The sequence below is a fragment of the Cygnus olor genome, chromosome 22, assembly GCF_009769625.2.
Source record: "Cygnus olor isolate bCygOlo1 chromosome 22, bCygOlo1.pri.v2, whole genome shotgun sequence".
In the NCBI taxonomy this organism is placed as follows: Eukaryota; Metazoa; Chordata; class Aves; order Anseriformes; family Anatidae; genus Cygnus; species Cygnus olor.
Genome location: NC_049190.1, coordinates 900,680 through 910,768, shown reverse-complemented (window position 1 = coordinate 910,768; position 10,089 = coordinate 900,680). Strand labels below are relative to the sequence as shown.

The following is a 10,089-nucleotide window of genomic DNA, read 5'->3' as shown; positions in this document are numbered from 1 at the left end:
TACAATATTATAAATTGACTTCAGCAACCCTTTCCCTAACTAATGAGGCCATTAGCGATCGGGTGTGGGCGGACAGGCGGCTAGCCCGAGATCCATCAGACGGGTATCAGTCTGCGCTGTGAGACAGCCACAGGCGTGGGCCCCGCAAAACACAGTGCAACTGGTACCCGGTACCCGTACCCAGTGCCCGTACCCGCTGCCCTCCCCTGGCCACGTCCCTAAGGGATGCTGCACGGAGGTGTGCGAGGACCGTGAATCCACAGGGCTCGATGTGTAGATGCAGAGGCCGTAAGGAATTTGAGGTGGCTGTCTGGGAGCGTGCCATTTCCCAGTGCTGTTCTGCAATTCTCTGCACCTTTCTGTGCAGTTTGGCTCCTGGCCTTGGTGTCTGAATTAGGGTGAATTATGAGGACCTGTGAATGGAGCCATTTGGTTGCAACAAGCCCCGCTCCCGACCTTCCCCAAAACAAGGAGGCTCAGAGGCAGCCCCGGCGGGGAGAAGGCAGCATCCTTCTGCAGCCCTGACCAGCCACTCCCCCGCCGGGCCCGGCTTTTGTTTGCTGGCTTGAAGCTTGCTTTGTGGATTTCTCCCTCCCGTTTAATTAGCTGCTTTGAGAGCTCAGGCAGAAACCGAAAAGCACTGGCCTGTGTTTTTTACATAGCATGAGAGCCTCACTGCATTTTACCTTTCACCCTCTGGAAATGTCAGAGCAGCAGGGAATCCATGCTGCTTTGTTGCCTCTACTGTTTTAATAACTTATGGCTCGCAGTCCTCTGGTGGCCTGTTCTGCCCACCTCCCTCTCGGAAGAGGAGAGTGCACAGGGAGATAACAGCCCATCTGATGTAGAGGAGGCAGGGAACAGGAGCACCACATATATCTTTAACCCTGTGCGTCGGTTGGGTCATTTCATTTAGGCAGTAAGGTATTTCTGCTGCCTGAGCAGCAGAGTCCCATGCACTCTTCACACATTGGCCCAGTAAATCATTCTGGCCGGATAAAATGAAAGGGACGGTTAGTTACTTATCTGGGTCTCAATTTAAAAGCCCGCAGTTAAGGGGGGAGCGGGTGTGCGAGGAGGGAGGGGGCTGGCGGGGAGCGGGGCACCTCGCTCACCTCTGGCAGTGGGTGATTGTTAGAGCTGAGCCACCTCTGGCTGCAGGAAGCAATTTGTCTCTGAGAGGCTGACAGGGGCTCCTTTTTTCCTCCACTTACTCCTTGCTCAGAAATAAAAGGGGCATCCGCTCACATGAAAAGCAGGGAAGGCTCCAGGTTTCCCTTGTAAGGTCTCTCCCAAGCTGGCACAGACTGGCAATTTGTACAAATGACACTTCCCTGGGAGGAAAAAAAAATGAAGAAGAAAGACCCACCCCAGCTTCCAATTTGTGCCTCATCAGTCTGCTCCAGCTCCTCTTCTCCTGACTTTCAACCTAATTCGTGATACTCTGGCTCTGTTCTCCATCTCCCCAGTGGCTGGTCACTGTCAAAACAGGCCAGCCCGTCCCTGGCAAGCAGCGATGATCGCAGGGACAAGTGGAACTGCCCTGGCTGCTGGGTTATTCTGCGTCCTGCCGAGGCCGTGCTCCTGCTGGTCCTGAGCGCGGACGGCCCGTGATGGGGACCCAGCCCTGGCATCAGCACTTGGCCGTGCATGGACGCCCAGGCCAATGAATCCACATTAGCTCTCAAAGCGGATTAGTTAAACCCTAGCAAACTCCTTTGTGGGTGTTTTTATTCAGTATTAGAGTGGTTCTAATTCGATTTATCTTAATTCACTTACAATTTGCGTATAATTAAACTACAGTGAACCAGGGGATCTGATTTACCCAGCACCAGTGAAATCTGATGAGGACTGTGAATCAGCCATCTCAGTTCACTGCACAGTGTATTAATATAAATTGAAATCAATGGTGTTTTACATTATGCTTTCTTGAATGTCCATATACGTGCATGTCTGGAAGAGAGCACAGAAGACATTTGTCTTCAGGGAAAACACCGACTCCTCTGCTTTGTGCTCGTGCACAGCACCCGGGATTCAAGCTTCTTATCCATTCTCCCTATTTCCCCACATCTTCCCAGAAAATGCACTGTCTGAAATTATCTGAAGTTGCCCATTTAGCTGTCGTGCTGCAGGCAAAGGGCTAGGATGGGAAGACTCGAGCCCAGCTGGAGAGGTGCTCTGGCTACGAGGGCAGACTTCTGGGCACCCTGGGCGCAGGAGCCTCCCCTTCCCCGCCCCTCAGCTCCATTCAGAGCCAGATGCTGGGAAACAACCCTTAAATCCAGAATTCTCAAGTTACAAAGTGGTGGAGCGTTTGCATTTAGATACCCTCTCGCACTCGAAACGACAAAGCCAAGCACCCTGTTGTTGTAAGTGCCATAGTTATAATGCACGCCTGTAATAACCAGGTGCAGAGAGAGCGAGAGAAAGCGTGTTCCTGGATCTGAACAGTATCCTGTCCCCGCAAATGACCGCGGATATCTTCGTCTGGCACGCAGCTGGCCGGGAGGCGAGCAGGAGCCGTGCAACTTTGGTTTAACGCCTCCCTCTCATCACCGCGTTTGTCTGGCTAAACGCTGCTGCTGCAAAGAAAGCTGATTGCCGGGCAGCGAGCTCCACACCCTCCTGGAAGGAGCAACAGAAGCCTCTGATGGGGAAAAGAGAAGGCAGGGTCCTGCTCCCTGCAGCTCCGGCTCCAACAGCTCCAAGCGCCGGTCCCAGGTGCTGCGCACCCACCGCCGGCCGCCCCTCCCCAGCCCGGGGCCGGCCCAGGAGGCGAACGTTTGCTTTGGTTTGTAAAATGATCCATGTATTAGACAAAAGAGTTAAACGGAAGGATTTATTCCTACAAAAGTGTCTCCTAATGGCACTAACACCTGACAAAAGGGGGTCATTATCACAAGATAATGGACCTTGTCAACATTAAGCTCTCTTAGGACGCAATTCAACACACTCAATTATCTTCTAATCAGGGCCATTTTGTCAGAGGTTATTGCCCTAAGGAATCAATTAGATTATATATACGTCATTAATATTTTATGGAAAAATCGTTCCCACGAAAGTGTTAAATACCTTCGCAAGGCTCCGGCCCGCCCCCGGGGCAGGCGCTCGGGGTGCGGGGCGCTGCGGGGCGCTGCGGGGCGGGGTGCCCCGAGCCGGGCTGGCAGCACCCAGCCCTGGTGCTCAGCCCGGGGCCCCAGCGCCTTCGGGCTCCACCCGCATTCAGCTGAGCTGCGGCGCTGCCTGCGGGTCCCTGTCGTCGGCCCCGGAGAGGACGTGGCCGGTAGGGCTGCTCTCACATGCTCCCATCCCTTTGGCTCTGAAGTTATTTTAATGCTCCGAGTTATATTTAACTCAAGCCATAATAGTTTGGCACTTAGAAACCTCTCTGTTTTATTAAGTAAGGCATTTGGATACTTGCAAGTGATGCTAGTTGGAAAATGGAGCTGCAGAAATTGCGGAGAAAGTGATTTATTTTCATTAACGTTTTTTTCTTCCAGAAAAACAGTTCTCTGCCACCTGCCCATTACTCGATTCATCCAGTACATCTCACCTCCTGGACTGGAAGCTCCTGGAGGCAAAGCCTGCTATTCGCCGTGTGTGGGCACATCACCTGCTGTAATGGGGCTATGACTAGGTAAAGGCTTCTAAAAATGCCACCTCAGTGAAACCGTTACAATAATTATAATGATTGTACAGGGTGCCAAATGTCCTTAACATCCAAAGATTTCAGTTCTTGAGCAACATCCATTAAAATTAATCCCTTTGGGAGGCTTTTTTCCAATATTTCTTTGGTGGGTTCATGCTGTTTTCATTCTCTCAGGTGGATTTTTGTGCTGGTAAAAATACAATGTAAAGAGTGAACTTAATATAAGGAAAATAAGTATAATAACCTAGTAGCGTTACAAAATGTTGCAATATTCCTGCATCATCCAAGATTTCTGTGTGTAAATAAAGAATTCAGCTTCTCATTGCCCTGCTCCCTGGTGACATCGCCCTCCCACACTCCTACGTCTGTTGCAGCGTGGCACCTGTCGAGTACCTGAATTTTGATGCTTACCAAAATCTTGTCCGGCTCTTTGTTCCCTCTGATGGACTTGTCAGAAGCCCTCTCAAAAGAAATAAAGCTCCTTAAGAAGTGGCAGTACAGTCTAAGACAATGAGTTCTTTGACATGTGTTTGCAGGTTCTCCGGGCATCACGGTGCAGAGCGTGTTCCAGGAGTTAGAGGTGCAGAGAAACCCCCCTGCCCCACTCCATGTCTCCTCTTCTTGCATCTGATCTCCTAGATGCAAAAGGCAAGTGTTTCACATTAATGGGGATTGACATATGGTAGGATTTTTTTTTAAAGTAGTTCTTCTCATTCCCTAGGCAGTTTTGATGTGAATATTAATATTAACATAATTTCATGATGATTAGAGAACACAATTAGGGGCTATTAATAATGACACAAATAATGACATTTAAGGCCTCATTTTCATGTGAGTAATACTCTGTCTGGTGGTATTTAAACAGCTCTGTCTAGCACAATTACTGCGGTGCCAAGGTGCAATCACATAATCGCAGTATCAATCATGCAGCTCCTTGCCAGCTCCTGCCCCCTGCAAAAAGAACTGGCAGTTCAGTGTCTCCCGTCACCTGCAACGAGGCTGGAAGGGATGGGGATGTCAGCGAGTGGAGATGTTGTTGCAGAAGAGTCTGGAGAAACTCTGACAGCGCCACAAAGTCAGCAAGCTGCTCCAGTGAGAGGCTGCCTGATGGGAGAGGGTATTGCCATCTAAGAACGTCCATAAGTGTTCCCAACAACCTCTGCTCCCCTCAGCACAGTCACAACACCAGTGACCCGGCAGCTCATGTTGTGGCAGGTCACAACTAGAACAGCACGGAGAAATGATAGGCCAGCACCGTTTGGAGGCTCGGGGGGACTGGATGGCAGTTTTCCAGTTCCACCCCATCTGGGAAAGCTCCGGGACCTGACTTCTAATCTTGGTCCGCAGGGCATCCTCAGGCAAACCCCTCATCTCCTTGAACCTTAGGTTCCTCGGCCTTGGGATAAAGAAGGAAAACGTTGCCGTAATATTAGTATAGCACTGTGCCTGTAACTTGCTGTTATCCTGCTGCCATTCTGACTGTAGCCTCGTATCTGCCTTGCTCTCAAAAGCTCCCATTTCATTGAGAATTCCCCCAGCAAACCCTGTGAAATGCCACGAGAATCCCATCTGATCTTCCCTGTGATCTCCAGGAGACTGTCTCCCACACCCCACTGCAGAATCACCCCCTAATGGACTTGTTCCAGCTTAACTCCACTGAATTTGGGCATTGAAAACGCCCCATTTCTTTTACAATACGCTCACTGCCAAGATCAGCCCTTGAAAGTGGCCGTGCTGTGCTAATGTGAGTTAATGGAAACCTCTGAATCAATTTTTTGCTCCCTGAAGAAAATCCCCCTGCTTTATGCAGCAAAAGCTGTAATACTGAAAATGGCTTCAGATTTTTGATAGAGAAGAAGGGGACAGGGAGGAAGGTGTGCTGTAGCTCCACGATGAGGGGTCAAGTGTGGCTTCTTGGGCTGCTGGCTGGTCTCATGCGGTGCCTCCCTGGTGGCACCATTCTGTCCACGTCCGGGGAGCTCAGAGGAAGTGTGCCTCCTCTCACCTGGCAGAGAATAGTGGTTCTGGGGTAGCAACCACCTTCTCAATTACAAAATCCCATGTATCTGAAACCCCAGAAGCACAGAGGCAGATGGCAGCGCAGGGCTGTTGGGTCCCCTATGGGACCATGTGCAATGCCAAGCTTGCAGACCATTGCCCCCAGCCATCCCAGGGGATCTCCCAGCTGCACGTAGAACCTGGCCGGGCTGGGGCATCCCTCTTAGACACTGTAATTCATTTTCGATAGAGAATGTGAGTGACTAAACAACCCAGGCCCTCCTTCTTCAAGTCCTACCTACCAAAGTCCTCTGATGGTCTCACAGGAACAGCTAGAAGAAAGTCCTGAAAGATCCTGGTCTTATGCAGTGGCCAAAGGTCCACATGCTGCTTAGATGCTGAGGCTGCATTTTACTTGGATCCTGACGTGACTGTCAGTGCTACAAGTGTGTGTGCAGGAATCCCCCAGGCAGCGGATGCAGAAGTGCGCTCCATTTGTTAGGCATTATGTACACCTATAATTCACACACACAACACGCTGCAATAAACAAAATATTTTCATTAAATTCTTAAGACAAACAGCTTCAGGCCATCCTGCATCTCAATGCACATACAAACATCTCAGTAAAATTCTGCTCATTCAGACTTAACGTTTAATTTCACAGAGAGCATTTTCATACAATCAGGCACTCAATTTTGCATGCACAGTCTGGTGCCTGCAGTTACTTTGCAAGTGCAAAGGCTCACGTATGGACCTGGAAAGGAGGTACTCAAATTCTGGCAGCCTGATTTATAGGCAGCAATGGGTAGGTTTTGAATGGCCACCAGGAATGGAAACAACTTTGCAGGCAGGGCTCTCAGACCTCTTGCAATTTGCAGGCTAAGATTTCCAGAAATTATCACGGGTTCATCCACTCTTAAGGTTCTCAACTGAGACAGATTTTTGGGAGATGTGTTGCTGAGAATTTTGTGAAAACGCGGTCTGCTTGAGGGCCTCTCCATTTGGACCCCACAAAGACAAGGAGTTTTTGATGTTTTCAAAATACCTTAAGTCCTTGCTGAGGCTGTAGAAGATGTTTCAGAGGTCGTGCACCTGTCTCTGGACAGGCTCTGCAGCCGTACTCAGTGCTGAAGAAGAGCACAAGCAGTGTCAGAGGGAACAAAGACCACAAATCAGTCTGGTGCTTGGGCAAGGCAAGGAGCATCGCACTTCCCAAGAGAGCACTCCCCAGAGCTGGTGCTTGTGAAGCAGGCAGAAGATCACCCTGGAGAAAAGCAACCCCTGCAGCGTTCCTGAGGCTTCCTCTTCAAACCCTGCGACCTCCTGACACCTCCTGACAGTGCAAAGCCAGCCAAGGCCTTGTGTTTCCCCCAGCGAAGGCAGGACTGCTGGTGGGAGGGGGCAAGGCTCTACAATAGACAGCAAACGCCACCAAGCAAGCTATTAAACTTTAATCAAACAATGCAGAAGGCTACAGAGATAATACTAAAATTTAATGAGCCAGTCTTGTTGGCTTCCCGGAAGAACCACATTACAGTAAATGTGTTGCTCCTGAAAGGGGTCTGACTTTCAGATACCATCCACAAACCCTCCCCAGTCTTTGTTCACCAGAAGAAACGACGTGTGAAGTAGTTCATTATGGCTGGTTAAATGAGTTTTTTTCTCTCCCTCCTCCAGATACCGATTGTTTCTTTTGCTTTCTCATCTCCCTGCAAGTTATTTATTCCAGAATTTTGTCTCCTGCTTTAGAGCACAGAAACCGAAAGGCCTCGTAGTCCAGCATAAATGCAGACCCTCTTTGAATAAGTGGGATGTTAAATTGGTTTAGTCAGCCTGCCTCAGCCTGCAGTGATCTTTGCTCTGGGTGCCCCTTAATCCTGCTAAGAGGTTCAGTCCCAGTTTCCTCCCAGCCTCAGCTACCCTACTCCCTGGTGCCCAGGAACACTTAAGGCAGTCCTCGAGCAAGTTCATGCTGGCATTACGGAAGGGTTGTGGCTCAGTTTTACTGCTCTGGGTTCTCTTAAAGCACAAAACCGGCTGCTAAATCTAAACCTTCTTTTGCTCCCTACCTTGCAGCTTGTGAGATGCAAAGGTAGCAGGCTACATTAGCCCAACACTGGGGGAGAGAGGGGAAAACATCTTTAATGCAAATTATGACAAACATTGCAGCCAAACTCCTGGGTGGGCCTGGAGATGGTGGGGCGAGCATTTCTCTCACTGGGGCATTTGGGGTTCCTGCAGCCGTGCCGCTGAGTACTGCTCATCCCCAAATTCTACTGCTGTGGTTAACCAAGAGTCAGCACACAGGTTTTGGACGGACAGGAAGGAAAACCACAAAACAAAACTTTTTTTTTTTTTTTTTTTCCGGCTGAGAACATGCTCTACCTCCCAGTTTAGGATGCAAGCAGCATAGCATCCAGAACTGCACAGCTGCATGGAGCAATTCAAAAATTGTCTTGTTGGACTACAATGTGCCAATTTTTCAAATTTACAGCCATTTTCAGTATTACAGCTTGTGGCACTAAAGCCAGGAGGATTTTCTTCAGGGAGCAAGAATTGATTCAGAGGTTACCATTACTGCATGCTACCGCAGCATGGCCTCTCCTGGAGTTGCTGTAGGGCGGGAGACTTTTAAACACTGGAAGGGGGAGGCTTCCGTGACCAGATTGCACGGACCTCAGGGCAGAGAGACGATGCTTGGATACTGCAGGAAATGGGAGGGCAAAACAGCCAGTCGGAGCACCCCGTCTAGACTGAGCAGGGTTGGCAGCGTTTCCCGCACCGTTTTAATATGCCTAGTTGAACTCAAGGCTTAGGAAAGTAAATTAGTCCTTGGGCTGGAGCCAGGTCCGTGGTACTCTTGTGCTCTGCTTGCAGCTCACAGAAATGCAGTTAATTTGGGGACTGATTGCGGCGATGCTTCAGGGTAATATGTAAGGGGGTGACAGTCAGGTGGGGCCCCACGAGAGCACATGCAGTGACTGCGCTTCAGAGTGGGTTTGGCCATGGGTGTTTTGGCTGCACTTCCACTTGCATCTCCAGCCTTGGTTTATTTATATGATAGGAAAATGTCATTCACTGCTCTGCTAAGGTAGGCTTTCCCAAAAACCCCCTTCGAAAGCATTTCTGGGCAGTACCTGGCCCAGCTCGGAGCTGCTGTCACAGTGAGCAGCACCCACTGCAGCCAGCAGCTCCGTCTGGCAGGACGAAGCACCATGGCAGTGCCTTTCACTGCCAGGCCATGAAATCTGCTTCAGCTGCTGTGGGCTTTTCTCTGTTCTCCTCCCCAGCTTCCCATCACCTTGCCTTTATTATTATTATTTAACAAATATTTGCTATTATTTGCATTTCATTATTACTCCTGGTGATAAGGATGTGCAGTAGCTCTCTGGGGGACTGCAGGGCAGTGCTGGGGGCAGGTGGGGCAGGGCAGACTGATGATGGTCACCCCAAGGGCTTGCAGCTGTTTGCCACTGGGGAGGCCATATAGTGGGGTGGGGGCTGCTGCCCTAGGGGTGCTGTGGTGGAGCCATGGTGAGTGGGGGGTTCTGTGGGCATGCAGTGGCTCCACCTGCCTGGGGAGCTGCTGGGCTGGGAGGGGGAGCTTGTACTGCTAAGTGCTGACAGGACGTCGCTGTCAACACAATGTTCCGCCTTGATGAACCTTCATATATAAAGATATTTAATGAATTAGTTAATTAATGACTGGAGCTTGATTGATGGATCATACGGAGTTCTCAGCAGGGTGAGCCTGACCCTGGGATATTGCTGCTGTTGCTTAAATGCATCCCCTCGCTGGTCCGAAGCACTCCGTGTTCTGGTAATTTGCATGCATTAAGTGTAGCTCCTTAATAGGATGTAATGTTAGTGAAAAGCCAAAAGCATAGCAGCTGTAACTTAAAAGACAGCCCCATTACTGCAAGCCTTATAATTAGGGTAAGAGGGAGACTTGTGCTGCCATATGTTAAACTCTTTTGAGGTTAATAGCTCTGTAAGATTTTGCAATTTAAAAAAATTAGTCTTGAGGAATGATGACAAGGCTCGTCAATGAGACTGTTCAAATGGGGGGCCAGGGATGCTCTGCCCTGCTGCAGCCTCATCGCTCAACTTGCCAGGCTCTGGAGACGGAGATGCTTGCAGGCATCCTGTGCCCTGGGTCACTGCTGTCCTGCCCTCCTCTCCCCCAGCCCTTCTGTAAAAATCTTTATTTCTGTCCTCTGTTCCCTTTGCCTGCTATCTGTGCCTCCCCAGCTGCACCCAGGAGGTGGTTGTGGCTTTGTTTTACCAGCTGTGGACAGTGTGTGTTAGCAGCCCTTCTCTAGCTGCGCTGCTTTTTTTGCAGCCAACTTGTTTAAATTAGAAGTAACAGCTGATGCCTCTAGGTCTCTGGTCTAGTGTTTGGCTGATATGCTGGGGCGGGTAAAAATAACCCTTCTGCAGT

At 49.9% G+C, this 10,089-nt stretch overlaps 1 long non-coding RNA gene across 1 annotated transcript; it reads left to right on the top strand.

The window, feature by feature from the left end:
- Nucleotides 1-3,169: 3,169 nt before the first annotated feature.
- Nucleotides 3,170-4,297, top strand: LOC121058518. The gene is made up of 3 exons (XR_005814221.1): nt 3,170-3,283; nt 3,501-3,637; nt 4,186-4,297. It is a non-coding gene; the product is annotated as an uncharacterized LOC121058518 (long non-coding RNA).
- Nucleotides 4,298-10,089: the final 5,792 nt, after the last annotated feature.